Here is a 21694-nt window from a genome sequence, read left to right as displayed (position 1 = left end):
CGACAGGCTCTTTATCATCAGCACCCCCTGACTGCGATGGATTAAACGAGTCGCACTTTCCCCTTGAAGGCCCTCCCTGCGCCGCAGCTGTCGCTCGCAGTTTACTTCCTGAGCCGCCGCCGCTGGTTTATAAATAACACATTCATAAACCAGCCGGGGAGCCGCCTCATCAGGGGGAGGAAAAATAAAATATATAATCCACAGGAAAAAAAAACCGGGAGTCTGGAGGTTTGATCCATGGCCTTACGGTGTCAATGTGACAATGCAACAGCGTGTGTGTGTGTGTGTGTGTGTGTGTGCGTGTATGCGTGTGTGTGTGTGTGTGTGTGTGTGTGTGAGTGTGTGTGTGTGTGTGTGTGCGTGCGCGTGTGTGTGTGTGTGTGTGTGTGTGTGTGTGTGTGTGTGTGTGTGTGTGTGTGTGTGTGTGTGTGAGAGAGAGAGATAGAAAGACAGTGTGTGTGCATGTGCGTGTGTGCACAAGCCTGTGTGTGTCTGTTCTTTGGTACCGGTCCTGTGAGAGTTAGGCAGGTTGATGGGCAGACTGAAAGTGGCTTGTGAGGTGGGTGTGGGTGTGTGTGGGGGGGGGGGGGCGGCTCAAACCCTGGGGGTACAGGAACATCTGTTGAGCTCATCAAACCGGCTGCTCTGTCAGCACAGATGGCCATCTGTCTGCAGACTGCAGGTTACCACGGATACCAGAGGTTACCGGAGCGGGGGGTCAGAGCCCCCCAGGTCACCTCTCCCATTTCCCCCAGACTGGGTGACTGAGATCACATGACCCTGCACATGGAGCTGCACACCTAGGCCGGACACAATCGGGTGCATGCTTAGCTTCAGTCCTGCTCTCTGTCTCTCTCTCTCTCTCACAGACAGGCTATTTTCAGTCTGCAACTCCTTCACAACACACACACGCACGCACGCACACACACTCACACACACACACTCACACACGCTCACGCATACACATGCACACTCACTCAGCTGGATTGATCGCAAAGAGTTTTATCTGCGGTGTCACATGACCATTGTGGCTGTGTGACCTCACAGCACTCACTGAACTGCGGTTTCGCCAAAGTTCCATTCTGACACAATCAGACATTTTTCTATTCAAAGTTCCATTGTGACACAATCATACATTTTTCTATTCAAAGTTCCATTCTAACACAATCAGACATTTTTCTATTCAAAGTTCCATTGTGACACAATCAGACATTCTCTGCGCATGGCAGTCACTTGGGAGCCCAGGAGGACCCACAGGGGGATGCTGCTTTCTCTGGAGAGCTGAGGTCTGAAAACACCCTGAGAACTGCATGGCTGCACCTCAGGGAAAACCCTTCACCTCACTTTCACCGGAACACATCCTCCTGAAAACATGGGATTCATAAGGATAAATAGGAGGAGTTTTTAATTAAATATATTTAAATAAATAAGAAAATCATTAAATTTAATAATCAGCAGAATAATTGCTGTCATGATTGTTTTGTCTTGTTTTACTTGTCATTACTAAGATTATCACCACCCCCACATCTACTGTTGCTACTAATGGTAGTGATACGGAAGCTGTAGCGGGTAATATGGACAACAATTACCCTTCCAGAGCGAAGGCGGTCCACAGGACTTAATATTATTCAAACAGCCAACGCTGACCTTTAGCTACGCCACACCGTCAAGTCATTCTACACCAGATTAGTCATTAGAAGAGAATGAGAACCAGGGCGAGGTAGCACCCTTGTGAGCGATGGATCAACTTTTGTTTACTAGCATGTTTGAAGGAGACCGCAGTCATCAATTCGGAAAAGTCGGCTTTAATGTCCCTTTGTGACTAATTAGTCAGGTGCCATTTTAGCACTCATTACACATCTAATTATTAATGTCAATCAGCCTGAACATTAGACGAAATGGACTCATCCCTGAGATGCAAATGAATACTGGCAGGAGCTATATTAAGATAACTAAAGTTGATAAACTGACCACCATTAGTTGCTATTATTGTTAGTTTTCAACAATTTCAGAAGATGATGCCGGGAAATAAAAAAATAACAATTTTATTAGTTTGTCGTTTCCCGGCAACATTGGTAGCATTATGCATCATTTATGCAATAATCTTATTTGCCATCATACAAGTCTACCTATCATTAAATGCCAGGGAATGCTGAATACATATGGAACGGAAAGCACTGATCGGAGGAAAATGATCAATCGATAAAATCTGAAATAAATTAAGAAAGAAAGGGGCTTATTCATCATAGGTTTATAAAAAAGCTGTCTCGGCATCAGTACAACTGCTGTGTTTTTCATTAGCTCTAACGCTAATGGGCACAAAGGCCTAGTCACTGAAATATGACTGTTGAGTCCAGTAGATAATCATCATTGGACAGCCATCTGATGATCTAGACGAACATAGGAAACATCATTTTCTAATTCACTGGGGGAAAGCCCGTAAGTATTTGAAAATGACCTCAAGTCAAACTGGTTGGACAAGCAGCATGTGAGAAATGTGTTATAGAACACATTTGTGTGTGTGTGTGTGTGTGTTTGTGTGTGTGTGTCTGTGTGTGTGTGTGTGTGTGTGAGTGTGAGTGTGTGAGTATATATGTATGTGAAAGTGTGTGTGTGTGAGTATGTGTGTGTGCGTGCGTGTGTGTTTACAGTATGTGTGCGTGAGTATATGCGTGTGTGTGTGCGTGTGTGTGTGTGTGTGTGTGTGTTTCTCAGAGACGGTGCCCTCATTTCTGGATGAGTCCAGAAACACTGATGGAGCTGTGGATGGAACCAATCGTATGCGTGCAGGCCCCAGGGGAATTCAATATAAATTCTGATTCTGTGTAAACACTGCCGCACACAAGGAGACACTACCTTGTGGCTGGTGAGCACTCTGTGACCCATTTGTACTCCCTGTGACAGGCTGTGTCGTTATACTTCCCTGTCTTCTGTTAGGAACAGTGGGCCTATCTCCTCATCAATGCTCAGATTGTGTTACTCGGTTCAGTGTTTGGAGTCACACCCTTAGCAGACAACATTTTTTTGGCAGGATCGTTAACGACCGCCAAACTTCTTTTCCCCTCTCTTTCTCTCGCCCTCCCACTGGATTTGAAGAATTATTTCCCCATAAAAAACCACCTTGTCCAAACAGGCTAATCAGCTGGATCTGTGCATTTCCCCGTCTATTTCGTGGCCACACGCGTTGCTACGGCGACCGCGTTCACGTGGTCCTCGCCCCTGTTTCGCCACACGCCCCCTTGCCCCCCCACCCCCCCACCCCCCTACCCCCCTCCCTTCTTGGAACCCTTTCCTGATGTCCTCAGCCTTGGCTGTTTAATGAAATCCATCATGACACGTACCAGAAAACAGGGAAATGGAATTGCTGCCTCTGTGATGTCATAATAGAGTCCCTCTCTCCGCTTTGCCTGACCTCTTTTCGTCGCCACGGGCAACCTCCCGGAAGCTCATTTCGCAAACATTCCATTTTATTACACTACATCTTTATATTATATTGTTGATTGGGTGATGCTTTTTTCGGGGGGTGGGGGGGTCGGGGGGGAGGCGGTCAGTGTTGTCATTCCTTTGTCTGAAGATGCTAGTTTACACTGACAGGGCTATCGATTTGGAACAACGAGCAGTGATTATGCCCGCCTGATTCTAACGCACCCACCCCCTGTGATTATTCTCCTTCTTCCCGAAGTGTTCCACTCCCAGAATTCAATTCCATTTGCCATATGCATGCCCACATTACCATTTCTGCAGCATTCATTTATAATGTGTTAGAGACCATTGTCGTCTAAAACCAGCAACGTGGGCTGAGTTTCTGCCACCCCCCCGCCGCCCCCCGCCCCCCACAGAAAAAAAAAACTACCTGCGGCTCATCGAGGCCCATTTCAAACCAGCCAAAATCTCAGTGTCAAAATCGTCATGCAAAAACAAATTTGATAAAGGAAGAAAAATGAATTACATTTGATCTGTTTGCAGAACATGACACATGACCATATGCAAAAGGCCTTTACTTTGCTAAATCTAACAGAAACGGAGATATTGCTACTTAGCGATGCGTAAGTGTATGCAAAGATATTCTTCGGTCTCTTTGACATTTATGCACCCACAGGAAAACCTGAACTCTGGGCCTGCTGGATGCATACACATTTCTCGAGCTTCACTGAAGCATTGCCACCGAAATTCAGCATCTTGTACTGTCTGGACTTCAGCAGGTGGCCGGAAGAGAAAAGAAATTCAGTCTTTTCTGTGTGAATATGACTGGGAGAAACAGGACAGGGAAAGGGTTCAATTCTGACAAAATATCCTGGTGGGTCAGGACGGGGCAGGGCGGGGCAGGGCACACCGTCGAAGCGCATGCATTCACAGCAGGACAGGTCATCTAAATTCTCAGCTCGCTGGACGCACCACTGAGATCGTGACTCTCGCTGATATCTGCGTCCTGTATGGAGCTAAAGCAGAGGTGTGTTTCTGCAGTCGCTCGGTAATAACTGGCACACAGAAAGATCCCTCAGCAAGACACCCATTCCGCTGCTTTAATGGCGGGATTTTGGGTTTCCTCGTCTCGTTTTCGAGGTGAAGTTCACAAACTATTCCAAAATAAGTTCTCAAAAAATCCTCACGCTATTATTCACTCCCACATTAGCGGCAAGGCACAGAGGAAAATAAGTGCAACCACATGTTATTAATGACACTCAAAAAAGAAACCTGAAAGAATGGCTTTGTTTTTTTTTTTCAAAATTAATAAAGTTTTAAGTTCGAGACTGCCTCAGAAGCAAAGAGGAAAGCCTCCATGGATGTGGCATAAATATCCAGGCAGCGTTTTGAGCACAGGCAGAACCTGTGAAACTACATTACTATCAAGAGTTCATCTCATGGATTGACAGGTAAACCTCCTCTGTCCCTCCACAGTGTGCGGGGAACAGTTTACATTGCTGTGCCACTATTGATTCTTCATAAATTATTAATGAGGCCGTTAAAGCAAATTGTGGATGATTGTTGACATCTAATCGACATTAACGAATGTAAATATGGGTAAATGTGTAATTAGACCAGGAGGCCAGGTTGGTCGTATTGAGGAGAATCCCACAACGTTGCAATGTTGTTGAGATAGCAGCAAGAGTATATAGCAAGTATTTGACATGCTCTGAAAATCTCCTTTGTTGCTTTAGCAATATGTTTGGGGTCATCGTCTTGCAGCAGGGTGAAGCATCTGGAGGCATTTGGTTTAGCTTGGGCAGATAAGACGCTTATGCACTCTTCAGAATTCACTCTACTGCTGCTTCCATCAGCAGTTACATCATCAATGAAAATAAGTCAGCCAGTACCCGTAGCAGCCTTACATGCCCAAACCATAACACCTCCACCACCATGTTTCTCAGATGAGGGTGGATGCTTTGGATCAGGGGCAGTTTCTTTTGACCTCCACACTTTGCTCTTGCCGTCACTCTGATACAAGTGAATCTTGGTCTCATCTGTCCACAAGACCTTTTTCCAGAACTCTGCAGGCTCTTTTATGTACTTCTTAGCAAACTGTAACCCAGCCATCCTGATTTTATGGCCAACTAGTGGTTTGCATCTTGCAGTGCAGCCTCTGTAGTTCTGTTTGTGAAGTCTTCTGCAGACAGCAGTCACCGACACATCCACGCCTGCCTCCTGAAGAGTGTTTCAGATTTGTTAGATCGCTGTTTGGGGGTTTTTCTTCATTAGGGTGAGAATTCTTCGGTCATTAACCATAGAGGTCTTCCTTGGCCTACCAGGCCCTTTGCAATTACTGAGCTCACCAGTGCTCTCTTTCTTCTTAATGATGTTCCAAACTGTTGATTTTGATAAGACTAAAGGTTGGCCCATGTCTCTACCACTGTTTTTTTTTTTTAATTCCCCAGCCTCATAATGGCTTCCTTGACTTTCATTGGTACAACTCTGATCCTTACATTGACAAACACTACTAACAGACTCCAAAGGGAATCAAAAGCCTAGAATCAAGACTAGATACTAAAAGCTCTCTTATATGCCTGCATTCTGCACTAAAGAAACAATTGAGCACACCGGACTGAGCAAAAACAGCAGTGAAGCCATCTGTCCCAAACATTATGGTGCCCTGTGATGGGGGGGGGGGGTATGAATAAAAAGTGCCATAATATCTTAATAAACATAAGAAAAACAAAAATTCATATTGAACGAGAATAGAATATACAGAAGTGTGACACGTGTTAATGCAGTGACATGTAAGGGAATACACCAAAGGGTCCAAAGTATATCAGTTATGCTTTTTTTTAAATAGCAAATTGCAATCATATTTTAAAGTGTCATAAGTGTCTTCTCGATTTTTCAACATACTTCCAAGAACATATGTAATCAAACCTGTGAACATCCAACACTACATCAGAGGTGAAGTGGTGGGAGGTTTTTGGGGGGGGGTTGGGGGGGGGAGGGGTAGACTGATCTTGTGAACCAGCTAATCCATCACCCAAGGGGGCAACACAACAAAGGGGGTGATATCTGAGGCGAGGATCTGCCCTTTTAGTATTGGGGCTCGCCCCCCGCTGATCCATCACCAGCCCACCCCCCCCCCCCCCCATCCCCTCATCCCTCACGGGGCAAGGCCGGTGTCGAGGACGGGGCGTCTCTCGGGGTTTCTACGGAAACGCGGGACGGCGCTCCGGGGCTTGGGTTACACCGGGGCCTTCTTTAATCTCAGTCCAGTGTCCCGTCCCGGCTAGTTACACTGGGGCCTTCTTTAATCTCAGTCCAGTGTCCCGTCCTGGCTAGTTACACTGGGGCCTTCTTTAATCTCAGTCCAGTGTCCCGTCCTGGCTAGTTACACTGGGGCCTTCTTTAATCTCAGTCCAGTGTCCCGTCCCGGCTAGTTACACTGGCTAACGCTTCCCAGCACCTTCCACTGCAGGCTTCTGTCCAACATTTTTTGGGGATTTTTAACCTGGGAAAGGACACTGTCCATTTCTGATATACAACACAACAAACAGCTGAAACTGAAGCTCAAACTAACACAGACACAGTGCAAAACTATGCTATATATATAGCACATGGGACTTGAAAATGATAAATTCTTAATATCTAATTATACACTGTTACAAAACAGCAATGGTCAAACAAATCAAAACAGTGACCTAACCCTCATCTAATCCTGGCCTGGACTATGTCATCACCACCCAATCAGGAATGACCAATCAGGAACCGACTATAACTGGTCTTCTGCCACAGCGTGACTGACACAGGTGGTTCAGTCCCACCAGGTGCATTGTGGGCTCTGAGTCGGCCAGGTTTCCCTGGGTTACTGCCACATCGTTTCCTCCCAACATTCCACCAGGCGTTCAGCCGGCTATTGGCCGGCCTGCCTCTCCTCCGGCCGGCGCCAGCTCTCTCCTGCAGTGAGGTGTGAAACGGACGCTGGGCCGGTTTTCCCCTTTCCGACGGGCCAAAACTGTGCGGCAAATTAAGGTGCTTGAGAACGCGTCGCCCCGGCGCGTTTCCCGTAAACGAAACGCGCGCCAAAGGGCCGAAAAGAAGCTGCGGAGGCGATCGATTAGCCGAGGAGAGAGACGCGGCGTCGACAGCGCCGCGCGAAAAGGGCCAGGAGGGCGCGCGTGGAAAGGTGTTAATAAAAGCACTGAGCATCCGAGAGACACAACACGGCAGAGCCCCACTCGTCTGCAGAGACAAGCCTCAGAAATATAACATAAACGGTAATGTTTTTATCTCTTTACGTTTGTCCATTCCTTACAGCATGTAACTCTGGAAGCCGATGTCAGAAGAGATTTGAATGAAGGGCACTGTTCTGGGAGCCGCTGCACCGTTTCATTCCGAGGTGTCACTTCTGCCCCTTGTCCCTCATCACGGATTCAACCCGGCAACCCCCCGGTGTCTGCCGATGTAGTTGGCTGTACATGTTTATAAACAGAAAAAATAAGTGTTTTTATGTCAACGCGATGATTTATTGGAACGATGCAGCCCCGCGCAGCCCCGCTCCTTACTCAATGTGCTGTTAATCTGGGCAGGCCGAGAGAGGGATCTCGCTCCTTTGCTTTTAATCAGCGTGTAACGTGGAGCTCGTCACCAAATTTGCATGTTTTTCAAGGGCAAGTCAGGACAGTAACGCATTTTTCCACTGCAACCCGTGAGTTTCCATATAAATAAGGAGGCCTGTCGAGGGACATACATGCTATGGGGGTCACAATCTGACCCCCCCAGCCCAAGCAGAAAACAGAACAATATTTCATCATGGTTTTCCCTCCCTCGTGGATTTTGCTTGTGTGCTTTCAGCAGAAAAAAAGAATATAAAAATTTCGCATTTCAAGATTATGCCACAGTTCCGCCTGTCATCACTGCGTTTTGGCTCTGGGTGGCACCCCCCCTGGGTTTAACAAGCTGGTGAGGGCCTTCACCCTGCCCCCCCCCCCCACAAACCACCCCCCCCCCACCCGGCCCTCGCTGTCACGAAACCACAGCTGCGCACAGCGAGGGCTCGGAAGCGACAGGGCGACGCAAAGGATTGTGGGTGTAAAAAGGCCGCTCTGACAGCGGCAAGCAAACCTGCCTAATTCTCTTTTGGTTACCATGCACTGGAGTGCAGTTCAACAGCGCAAAGACGGTTACCGTTGTTTGATACAAGCAGGAAGGGCTGGCATTAATTTACACCCCCTGTGCCACCTAGAAAACCATCACCATGCGGTGAAGTATCAGTACCAATTAAGCATGCAACGTACCAACAATGTGGCATCAAATCCCTGGGCTTGAAACTCAAGAGGTTGCAGGTTTGACTCCCAGGTGGGACACAGCCACTGCATCTACGAGCAAAGGTACGTGACCTGAGGTGCTTCAGAAAAGTACATCCAGCCACACGGACGCGCCGCGCTCGAAAAACGCAAGCTGTGCAAGTCGCTCTGTGTCGGGGCGTTTGCTAAAAAGGCGAGAACGCAACGAACGTTCCGTAATGGATGGAGGGAGGACTGCGGAGAGGAATGATGGATAGAGACGGAGGGAGTGAAACGAGCAGACGGATTAATAGAGGGATGATGCATGCATGGACGTACAGTACGAACAGAGAGAGGGGCGGAGGATGACAGAAGGATTAATGAGCAATTTATAACCGGACAAGAAGAAAGCAGAGATGACGGACAGATCGAGAGACGTATAGAAGAACGGATGATGGATGGAGGGGCAGTCGAACGAGTGGAAGGACGGAGGAATGGATAGGTGCGCGATGGGACCAGACGAATGGAGGAACGGAGGCGTGAGTGTGAATGGATGAGAGAAGGACAGAGTAATGGATGAGAAGAGGCGGAGAGAGGGATATAGGGATCCACGGAAGGGATACAGAGGGCGATATTGATAAACAAAAAAAAGACAGACGGAGATACAGAAGTAGAGCGCGTGCAGGACGGACAGACGGACGGACGGAGGGCCGCGGGAACGCACGTACAGACGGACAGGCGGGATGGAGGGATGAGTGAAAGAGGAGGAGGAGGAGGAGGAGGAGGTAGATTAGCGGCAGGTTTGGCGGACGGGGGCGCCCACGGCGGTGGAATTGAGCCGTCTTTCGCGGTGACCCCGTGGGCCCCGGCCGGGCGGCCTGATTATCACATTCCTGCAGCGAGCGTGATTAACACAGCGGCTCAGAGCTGGAGGTGTGAATGCTTCAGGTGCCTAACGCCACACGCCTGCAAGCTGTCACACTCAGCACGCACTGTACACACACACACACACACACGCTGAGCGACACACCCACGCACACACACACACACACACACACACGCTGAGCGCACATACACACGCACACACACACACGCTTTACACACACACACACACACACACACTCAGACATACACACACGCGCGCGCTTTACACACACAGGCTGATATACAGCGTGCGCCAACCTCTCTCTCTCTCTCACACACACACACACACACACACACACACACACACACGCACGCTGTACACACACACACACACACACACACACACGCTCAGCGCACGCTGTACACACACACACACACAGGCTGATATACATCGTGCGCCAACCTCTCTCTCTCACACACACACACATGCGCACGCGCTTTACACACACAGGCCAGAAAAGGAACCGGATATAAACATTAAGGGGGAAGGGGGGAGGACATTAGTGGTTGCACAAAAGATTAAGTAGAGTAATTATCCGCAGTGTAATTATGAGTGTCGTTTGGCTGATTAGAGTAGTCATCTTTAATGGAGACAATAGGGACATGTAGGTACATAATATTAGCGGTGTTGTTCCAGCGAAGGTCCAGGCTAATGTATGCGCTGAATGTCACCATTTAGCAGATGTTAATGCACTATGGAGCACCATGTCTCTGTTGAGCTCGACGCTGCAAATTAAATAGAGCAAAATGAATGGGTCGCTATCCGTGGGTAGATAGTACATTATATATGCACACACACACACACACAGTAAATATGTACACAATCGGGGAAATGCACATGAACACAGGAGCGTACAACGTCCCTGGAAAAGTAGCTGCTTACATTACGCCAACGCTGGCTGCCTGACTGTGTGTTTGTATGCGCTTTTGTGTGTATGCATGTGTGAGAGAGAGAGACTTAGTATTTGTTCATAATGTTTGTCAGGATGTGAACTTTTATGTGCATTCATAAATACACACACACACACACACACACACATGCATACACGCACATGCACACCCACACACACTTACACACACCCCCACACACTCCTCGTTGTGGCACATGATGCAAACACACAGGCCAACTTCTCTGAAGAATGCAGTAAAGTCTCCCAGCCCTACTCTCTCTCTCTCTCTCTCTCTGTGAAGGACTCTAAACACAGGCAGACTGAGGAACTCATAAAATAAATAAAATAAAACCGGTCTTGTTTTTATTACTTCATATCTTGATGAACGCAGCACGGCGAGCCGCGGCCGCCAGTAAAGCCGGTCTGGAAGAAGGTTCTAGCGTAACTGCGACGGACGACCGCTACGCCGCAGAACGAGGAAAGGTTTAAAAACCAGACGTAAGAATTTTATGAATAAAGCCCCTAAAGCAGCTCGTAATGAATATTAACATAGTGCCGCCGCTATTAAAATACTGCAACCGGTAGTGGTTTATTTCTCCCTGGCACCCGGGAGGCGAGCGTGTAATAACTGAGAAATGCGCGTGCCGGGGGGGGGGGGGGGGGAGGGAGGTTTATTGGCTCTTAACGTAATAACCCCCCCCCCCACGCACAAGGGCACGGAAAAGAGACAGCCCTGCCAGTCGTACGCAAATTTTAAAGAACGTTCTCTGACGTCATTCCCGCGACGTTTCCGCGGCAACGTGGGAAAACGCAGGGGTTTTTTGCTCGTCCGCCACCGAAAGGTACGGCGGGGGTTGAAGGTCGGCCAAGTTTCCCCAAGAGTTCGGCGATACGGCAACTTCCTCCCGACAACATGCAAGGAACCCACAGGCCAGCAGCAGAAAATATGGGATGTATGAGTCTTTTCAGACTGGCGCTAGCTCACCTGTAGTACTGTGCGGCCTGTAGGGTAAAAAAAAATGTTTCTGACTCTCCTGTAGTTCAATGTGTGGCAAATAGGATGGAAAATAGTCACTGGTTCTCCTGTAGTACTGTGTGTGTGGACTGTATGGTTTAGAATAGTCACTGGCTCTCCTGCAGTACTAAGTGTGGCCTGTAGGATGTAAAATAGTCACTGGCTCTCCAGGAGTACTTTGTGTGGCCTGTAGGGTTTAAATAGTCACGGCTCTCCTGCAGTACTGTATGTGGCCTGTAAATAGTCCATGGCCCATGGGTGCGTGCACTGGAGCAGTTCAGCTGCAGTGTTGATTTGGAGGGAAGTGTGGGTGGCACAGCGGTGACTCATCGAGAGGCTCGATTCCCAATTCCAAGTCAGATGGGAAAAAAAGGGCCTAATTTAAAAAAATGTGAGAAAAAAATAATCCCTGGAAGTGACTTCCCCCAATCTGGCCTAACAGACCTGCCCATCCTGCTCTCCTCCTCCAGCTTATTTGATTAAAAATGAATCCCTCGCTACCGAGTCATCATCTGATGACTGGTGAGCATTCTGGTGCAAAATGGAAGCCATGCGCTGCCAGATGGGCAGATGGGGGGAGGGGGGGCGGGGGGCACTGGAGGCAACTGAGGTGGATCAACCCCCCCCCCCCCTCCCCTCCCCTCCCGCAAGCCTGCCCCATCTCATTCACTCTGCAGCACTTTGAGACCCTTAAAAAGAACTACTGGTGCCACGCTACACCGGTTATAGCGCCACCAAGCGGTCAGTAAAATTGTTTGTTGGCCATTCGCACTAATGTTGCAGGTTTCATATTAATCAGGTGGTATGACAAGAAGCTGAGGAAAGGGAAGCATTTCATTTGATTTTAAAAGAGCACCAAAATACTTTACTGTTTTAACATTTGTAGAGTTTTGCATATCGGAGCAAAGACAAAAATGCAGCGAAGGAGAGTACGTGGTCTGTCTGTGCACGGCCTCTGAGGAGAGGTGTATCTGTCCGTCTGTCTGCCTGCCTGCCTGCCTGCCTGCCTGTCTGTCTGTCTGTGCTGTCTGTCTCTCTCTCTCTCTGTGTCTCTGTGTCTCTATCTATCTCTCTGTCTCTCTGTCTCTCAGTCCGCCTGTCTGTCTCAAATTGCCAGTGGACATCTGCTTTTCCCCCCTGAAATAAGGCCGCTGAGCTGCTAAGCACCAGACCGCACTGCCAAGCCCCCGGTTTCTTACGGTACGGGTGTAAATACCCACAGCAGCCCACAGTGTTGGGAATCTTCTGAAAACCCGCAGGGCTCTATTGGCTGTTGTGTACAGGCAGCCCGCAACCTCGCTGGATCTGCCCAGCTTCAGAACAGGATCAGAGCCACACCATCAACCGCCGCGAGTCACAGCCCCCCCCCCCCGGTATCCACGGTGACGGCGCCACGGCAACACATAAACACGTCCACGTCCATCACGGAAAATCTGACATCGCCCAACGTCGCAATGGGTGCAGAGGTCCAGTGTTTACACTGGCTTTCGCTCCAGCTACAGTGACTTAGTTCTACAGTTATGCACACGAACGCCGGCCCAATCCTGTATCGAACCACACTGAGAACTGTTTCACCATGGACAGATACCCCGGGTTTTAGTGTAGACACCATGTAGGGAAACTGCATTAATGCAGAGATGCAGAGAGCACATTTAAATGCTTTTGTGGGTCAAACTCAAACAAAAATCCCAGTAACCATTATCTGTGATTTAGATTTTTTGGCTGGACCGCAACAGCGGGGCCAGCCCTACGAACGCGAATGTCTGTGACTGAGTGACTGAGTGAGTGATGACGTTACACCATTGGTCGGCCGAGTTATGACGTCACACCACTGGTCGGCCGGAGAGGTCCCGCCATATACTAGCTTTTGACCTGGTTCATAAAGAGGTTGAATAGTCACTAGTACATTGGGGACTAATGAATTCATTCCTGGGTTTTCTTGTTCAGTTTTGTTCATCAGCTCGCCACTCCGTACCTGTAACAAAGCCAGGAGAGGCCTCCGCTTGATCGCTGGGCCACAAGAGGAAGTGAACTGTGTGGGTTTTTTTTTTGTTGAGGAATGGATGTATAGATTGTAATTGACCGGCTGAATTGCTGTCACGCGGGGAAGGAACACATGCCTGAGAGCCCCTCGGAAACGGGCAGCATAAAACAGAAGGATGAATGACTCCCAAAGATTCGGCGATGATGGCTGGAGGAAAAAAAAAAAAGAGATAGAAAAAAAAGAAAAAAATGTGTCTGTCGAGGCATAAAATTAGCAATTACAGTTCATGTCATCAGTAATAACTATTTCGGCCGAGATTTCGGGTTGGTGTCGGAGCGGGCGGGGCCGTAAATCAAACGCCGCCGGCACCTGCGTCCAATCAGCCGGCACGCCGACCGCGCCATCGCCGCGCCCCGTCCCGGCCGCGGTCAAAAAAAAGCCGTCTCCACGGCAATAAGCAAGACGGCCTCCGTCTGTTATAAAAAAAAAAGCTTTCAAAAGCAATTTACTTCTTAAGACCCCCATATGTTGACCTGGACTGGAAAAAAAGAAATAAATTTGTGTGAAATCACTCCACATGCTACACCGGTCCAGAGAAGCTTATTCTGGTTTTTAGAAGCTTTGGAGGGAAAAAAAAAAGTACTGTAATTACTGAATGAGTGATAGGGTCACCAGATCACTTAGCGTGGGTTAGGCCTTCGTGGCTTAGAATACTGACAGGATTCGAACGGTCATAGCGGCACGGACTCTCGCAGAGACGGCATGGAGAGAAACTCTGATTATTCGGGATAAAATCGCCGTCTTCAAGTCCAAATCCTTGCCAATTGTGCCGATTTAGAAATGGGAGATCAGAGTGCGTTTAAAGGGCTAAGCTCCCAATGAAATGTGACTTTGCGAAAAGTCACTGAAACCAGAACTTCAGAGGCCGGCGCGCATCCGTGCAGCCGTGCGAGAAAAATCTCGTTTCGCTCGCTTTTAAACGTTTCAAACGCATCGTTTAAAAATGTCGCATCGTTTTTTCTTTGGTTTTTTTTTTTTAAACGAGGGAAATTTATTTTATTGTTATTTCAAGGCCGTGAGGCTTTTATAGAGACTCAACGAATTTTTCAGCCACGGGGCGAAAAAGCGGGGCCTGCTCGTTTAATTTCATTATTCCTTCACCCTCGTTTAAAAAAAAAAAAAAAAAAACCATCTGTCCTCTTGCTTTCCGCAGGAAACGCTTTTTAAAAACCCCTCCGCCTTCATCCATCAGCGTGATGTCACATCCATCTTACGGGAGAACCCGGCGAATACAAATGAGGACGGAGGCGCGCGCGCAGACGCCGCGTCTCCTCCGTAAATAATTCACCGTTTTGTTTATCGAAACGCTGGCTCTCGCTATTATTTTCTCGCACGGGGTGAAATTTTTTTTTTTTTTAAATAAATAAATAAAAATCCGGGGGGGCAAGGCCCGTGGGCGAATTATTCTCTGAAACACATAAATAAATAAATAAATAAGTAAATAAATAAATTCTCCCTTCGGCAGGTTTGTCGTTGCCGCGGCGCTATCGCCCGAGTTCTCGAGACGCGGCGGCGGCGCATCGTTAGCGTGGAACTCTCGCCGGCGGTCGGCGCGTAATGACACACAGATGTACCTCGAGTTCCATTTTCCCCTCGGTGTCCCCCCCCCCCCCCCCACCCCCCCCCCCCCCTATTTTCGTTCCCTGGCGTGTGTGTGTGAGGCGAGGGGGGGGGATACGAAAACACCTCTAATTGGACGTGAAGTGCAGCCTGCTTGTTCGGAACGCGCCGCGGCGCGGGCGGCTAAAGATGTAGCACGGGGAGACGGCGGCTCCACGGCGAACCGGAGTTTGGGTGTCTGTGCCGTCCCTGCGGCGTCCTACGGTCTCTTGCATCTGTGTGACACTGGAGCACGGGACAAAAAAAAAAAATGTTGGTCACGCAGGTAGGAGCACGCGCTCGTTCGATTTCGCTTCCGGGCCGTATGAGACCCAAAGCCATTTCTTAAGCTCCCTATTAGCGCTGTAATTTAACAGAAAAGAAAAAAAGGAGCCGGGCCATTAATCCAACATCATCAGCGCTCCGAAAGTGCTGATACACAAGTTTTAATCGCGTGCATTAATTGCCACATTACTGCCGCATGAGTTATGATGTTGGAGCTCACGCCAAACCAAACCCCGGGAAACTCCATGTGGCCTTCCCCGAGCATCCATTGCTTTTAAATGCGCTGCTAATTTTTCAGTGATTCTCTCTACTGGCACACGCGGTATGAGCTACACAGTACTACAGGAGAGCCAGTGACTACACCCAACAGGTCACACAGTACTACAGGAGAGCCAGTGACTACTTTACACCCTACAGGCTACACAGTACTACAGGAGAGCCAGTGACTATTTTACACCCTACAGGCCACACAGTACTGCAGGAGAGCCAGTGATTATTTTACACCCTATAGGCCAGTAACAGTACTATAGCCAGTGACTATTTTATGATTTACAGGCTGTTTTATACAATGCAGTCATATTGTGGGGAGGAGCGGTGAACACCAGTATTGATTAATCATTTTTTAAAAATATTTCTGTGTTTCTGGTCTTTGACTGTGTAGTTTCAGTAAACATTTCATCATACTTTTGTAGTTTGTTTTTTTGCATTTTGGGAGTTCACATCGATTTAAAATAGTTTTTAAAAACACAGCCATTGATATGGCAGTGAGTGTCAGATCTCACGGGTGACACATATCGACCAAAGCACAGAAACTCGGGTTCTAACGCAGACTCTAACCCCAGGCCACCGGTGACTGTGAAGTACTTTAATTTTTCATTACTATGGAGCACTGAGCTGAGGTATGGGGGTTGCTGAGCAGGTCAGCACTCAGAAACTCCGAATGTTTTGTAGTACAAATTGTTGAATTTTTTCGCAATTAAAGCAAGAAAATACGTATGTCACGCTAATCAAGAGCCATTTATTGCCTCATTTGGAAAACGTAATTTCGTTTTCTTATCGTGATCGAACAATCATATTCTTGTGTTGTGTTTGGCGAGTTGACGCTGGAGCGGCTCGGCTATCCTGCAGCTGAGATTCAGTTCACGTTAAAGACAGGTGGCCTTCCTAATTCTCGGTGCTAAGCCCCTGGTCTCAAGACGGCGAAAGAAGTCTTGAGTCGACTGAGCCCGGGGTCTGAATCGGCAAACCGCGCCGGCTAACCCGACGCAGGTGTGTCCGCACGCGGTCTAGACACCGCTTTAATCTTCCTGCGTTTTTTTTTTTTTTTTCCTCCTCGGTAGACTGCCGGCGCAATCGCGCTCGTTTAATCATGCCTGAATTTCCCAGAGGCACCGGCGCGTGACCGTTCCCCCCCACCTCCCCCCCACCCCACCCACCCCGGGTCAGGTCATGTGACTAACTTTCCGTCAGGAAACAGCAGGACTGCAGAAACATGCGCTTGAGAGACAATAGTCCTCTTCAATATCCGTGCCTGCGTTTAAAATAAGCAAATGCATGAAATAAATAATGAAATCAAAAAAAAAAAAATCTAATAGGTTCCAGCCTAGGCAGGTGCTCATGAATATTCAAGTAGCAGAGAAGCTGTTTCCTATTTGGTTATGAATTTAATCATAATGGACATGCGAAGAACCATTGTACCTCGCAGTACAATTAGAAACAGAAACACGTTTTAGGCCGGGCGATTCTGGGTGTGAACATTTGAAGAACTTTTTCCCAGAATACCTACTCCTTGAGGAGGAAAAAATAATGGATAGGAGCCTTATCTTCATTACATTTTATTTTAAATGATATGTCTTCACGCTGACTCTCCAAACTGATTCAGCCTTATCAAACTCAGAAATATTAAGCTCCCAGGTTTCTGCAATTTTGAAACTGTCTCTCATGGTTTAATTCAGCTTTTTCTGGTGGGGGGGGGGGGGTCTGACATGAATCATGGGAATTGTAGTACTTCTGCGATAAACATCTTGTTCACAGGCAACCTGAGTGTACATTAAACAATCTGATGGCAGGTTAAATCACTAAATTATATTATCTGTTCACATATTTGAATGGTAGGGATGCACATACATATACACACACACACACGCACACACACGCACAGACAGACACACACGCACGCACGCACGTGCAATTTTCACCGGCAAAGAATAATGATGATAATAAAATGTAATCTAGGGTTGTCGAACCTCGGTCAAAACACCCTTACTTTCAAAACTAGCTGTGCCAACACTCCGCCAATCTCAAATTGCGAGCAAAGCACAGTAATACAGCCGTCATCATCATCATCATCATCATCACCGTTGCCATCATCATCTTCTCTTGGCCGCTTGCAAGCGCCGTGTGCAACATTCATCACACATCTTCAGAAATTTGCAGGGAGAAAGATCTCTGGGACGACAAAATTGACATGTAGCTTTACTGCAGATCCTAGAGCTCCCAGCATAAAAAGCAACATATTTACAGGCCTCTTCTGGCCTGTATTCTCTGTCCTGCACAGACAGACAGACAGACAGGCAGACAGGCAGACTAACAGACAGATATGACAAAAATGAGGAGTTGTGTATTGATATTCTCGCTGTCTAGTTTGCACATCATACCACCTTCCTTTAACTTAAACACACACAATTAAAAGCAAGTTGTATTATAAATAATTCGGGCTGAACCCGAAATCCAGATTTTGTTATTGATTTTTTTTCCTACAATAACAAAATATCCAGTTTAACTGGACCTACCAACCATTTATGAACATAAACCTTTTTATGTACGTACCATAATTCCAATTATAAACGCTAGCCAACCAGTTCACTCTCCCCTATCCAGTCATGGGGCTAATAACTATGTAATAACCATATAATAACCATGTAACAATGTGTAATAACTACATTCCATCAGTGTAACTGCACAGCTCAGCTATGATGGTGGTGTAACATGGGACCAAAACTCAACAAAAAGCATGATAAAAATGCAACGCAGCATTATAACAGTTGTTATAGACACTGCATAAGACGATACACAGAGGAGCCCTGCTCCAACATCCTGCCATTCAGACGATTTGCTACAGAGGGCGCCATTCACATCGACACCACAACAAGTGTCTCTCCTCCGTACCTCCTGTGCTCTGGTAGGGCGAACAAATCGCTTGTGTATTTGTTTGTTTCGTTTAATTCAGCTTCCCTCTCTCCCGCAACATTTCTCTCTCACTAAAATTGGGCCAATATACCAAAAAACCACCCAACCACAGAAATTGCTTTTTTGCTTTTCTCTGGGCCCTCACTCTGAAGGCCCGTTGGAGAAAACTTTGATTTGGTTTTAAAAGTGGCTCTTGTGTAGTCGCTGGTGAAACTGCCTACGACATGATGTGCCAAGCAGATCTCCCCCAATGCCTGACTGAGAGAGAACCACTTCAAAATGACCTTCAAACAAACAACTCCCAGTAAAAAATAAACAAAAAAAATGAACAAACTGATGTTTGTAAAAAAATGTCATTGTAGAATACCGCACAATAAAATAGGGACATACTATTATGCAATGTCATATTATATGATGATATTGTTGTGTATTTTTCCAGTATTATTATATAATTGATGTATAGACTGTAGATGGACAGTGAGGAAGGACAGGTGAACTGAAGTGACCTTCAGACAGTAGGGAAGGACAGGAGAACTGAAGTAACCTGTGGACAGTGGGGAAGTACTGGTGAACTAAAGTAACCTGTGTACCGTGAGGAAGGACAGGTGAACTAAAGTAACCTCAAGACAGTAGGGAAGAACAGGTTAACTAATGTAACCTCTAGACAGTAGGGAAGGACAGGTGAACCAAAGTAACCTCTACACAGTGGGGAAGAACAGGTGAACTAATGTAACCTCTAGACAGTAGGGAAGGACAGGTGAACCAAAGTAACCTCTAGACAGTAGGGAAGGACAGGGGAACCAAAGTAACCTCTAGACAGTGGGGAAGAACAGGTGAACTAATGTAACCTCTAGACAGTAGGGAAGGACAGGTGTACCAAAGTAACCTTTGGGGAAGTGGAGGAGACCAATTAGTTTCCTGGCAAACAGCGGCCGCCTTCCTTATGTTCACAGACCTCTGCTGGATGAATAAGCAGCGTCAAAAGCTCAATAATAAAGGTAGAAATACCCACCTCATTTATTAATGCGCCATTTAGCCATCAAAACATTTTGCATAGCTAATTACATGCTGCGTTATCTAAAGGGCTGAAGTAACTCAGCGTGAGACCATTCTTCTTCCAGAGCCCAAATCCACTTTCCTAATTTACTGCTGGATTTAATTGGGGGCTTGTTTATTTATACCCCAAAAAAAAAAAAGATGTGATTTAAATGTATTGTCCATGCTTCTTAATTGGACCCTGTTTTTTTATCCTCGACAAAGCTTTAGAGATCAATACCGTCATAATTTACAAATCAGGGAGCCACTCGTAGGCCTGCTGCGGGAGACGATTCTCCAGCCGAGCGGCAGCACTGTAGCTTAAATGAAATTCATAAATCAGGGCCGGCTTGCTGAAGGCGAGGCGGCCATTTTGGCTCTGAACGTGACACTATTTCAGTGTCATCAGCGAGCACTTTGCTAATAGCGGTTCCTTTTCTCCTGGTCCATACTTAGGGTGCGTTCCAACCGCTTAAGTTTCTTACCTTTCTTACTTCGTTTCCTTGCCTCCTTTTCTGATCTAGTCTCGTGATCAAGCTCTACGTGGAGGTCACGTAATCCAGGTTCTTATGTAGATTATATTATCAAGATCTCGGTGGAGCTTCAGCAAATTTAGCGAGAAAGCACTAAGGTTCAGGTTTGTATCTGAGATGGTAGGTTAGTGCATGATCTTTTAGCAGTAGAGGCTCATGGGAAACTGAGTTGCGAATGCAGGGAGAGATGCCACAGTTTACCTAGTCCATCAATTTCTGCCCCAATCAATATCACAGACCTTCCCACTTACTCTGATTTTACCACTGTCTCCCCTCATTCTGATTTCTTTTACATACACACAATCACACACACACAAAACATGTACACACACACACACGCTCACACACACCCTCCTTCCTCCCCATCTATGGTGATATTTTGATGAAAAGTATATTATCCACAGTCAGCCGTTTTTTCTCATGTTGATTTTCCCGCGTCTGTGCGCGGCAGTGTGTTTGTTCTTCCGCGTTGACAAAACAAAAGGAGCTTATATCAGTCAGTCACGAGATCATAAAGCCGTGTGTACTTTGGCACAGCTTTCCTGTCAATGCTGTGCAATCGTGAATAAATCACACACATTTCTGGGCTAAATTCAGAACTAATCATTCGAAACTAATAGCGCCGGTCCCATATGGCTCAATTTACCGAAACACATTTTCGAAAAAAATCTCCAAGTAATTAAGTACAAATTCTTATCAGTGCACATTCAAAAACATTTATATATTTATATAAACACGCACACAGAGCAAGAGACAGAGAGAGAGAGAGACTTAAATTATTTCCTTTGAAATTTGAGCATTAGTTGACTGTAACGGCATTCATGGATAAACAAATAAACAATTTATTCAATAAATAGAAGGCGAGGACAAAATAAGAGGACCGATCGGAGTTGTAAGCAGCGTAAAATTGCCTGCTTTGCATTTGACATTAATTAAGCCTTTTTTTCTCTCAACCATCACAGCAACGTCTCGTAAATGCGCGTTTTTTTAAAACCATCTGAGAAGAAATGGCCTGTATCAGATTGGCTATACGGCGCAAAACAAACGTTATTGTTTTTTAAACGAATTCCCAGAAACCAACCGAGGGCCGCACCGTTTAGCAGGAACACTCTAATCCCCCGTCTATACCAGCCGTCCCTCCCGTCAAACGAAAAGCAAATTATTCAATGACTCCAGGTTAAGTCACTAAATCCACAGACCAGCAGAGTGGAGCTTCTGCCGAGACAGGTTCTTTCTTTATCCCCCCCTCCCTCCCCACCCTCGCCCCCCCCACACACACACACACCTCCCCTCCTCCCCCCCCCACCCCCCACACACACACACCTCCCCCCTCCCCCCATCCCCCTCCTCACCCCCCCAGAGCAGAATCAATGAGCTCACTCACAGTGAGATATTAGCCCCCTTTTTCCAATTCGTTTATGATTTGAAACATAAGCGGGGCCTCTGGAAAACGATCGCCTCGCTTCTCGAAACGTTTA

Source organism: Anguilla rostrata, chromosome 10 (genome assembly GCF_018555375.3).
Source record: "Anguilla rostrata isolate EN2019 chromosome 10, ASM1855537v3, whole genome shotgun sequence".
NCBI lineage: Eukaryota > Metazoa > Chordata > Actinopteri > Anguilliformes > Anguillidae > Anguilla > Anguilla rostrata.
Note: the sequence above shows the minus strand (reverse complement) of the source record.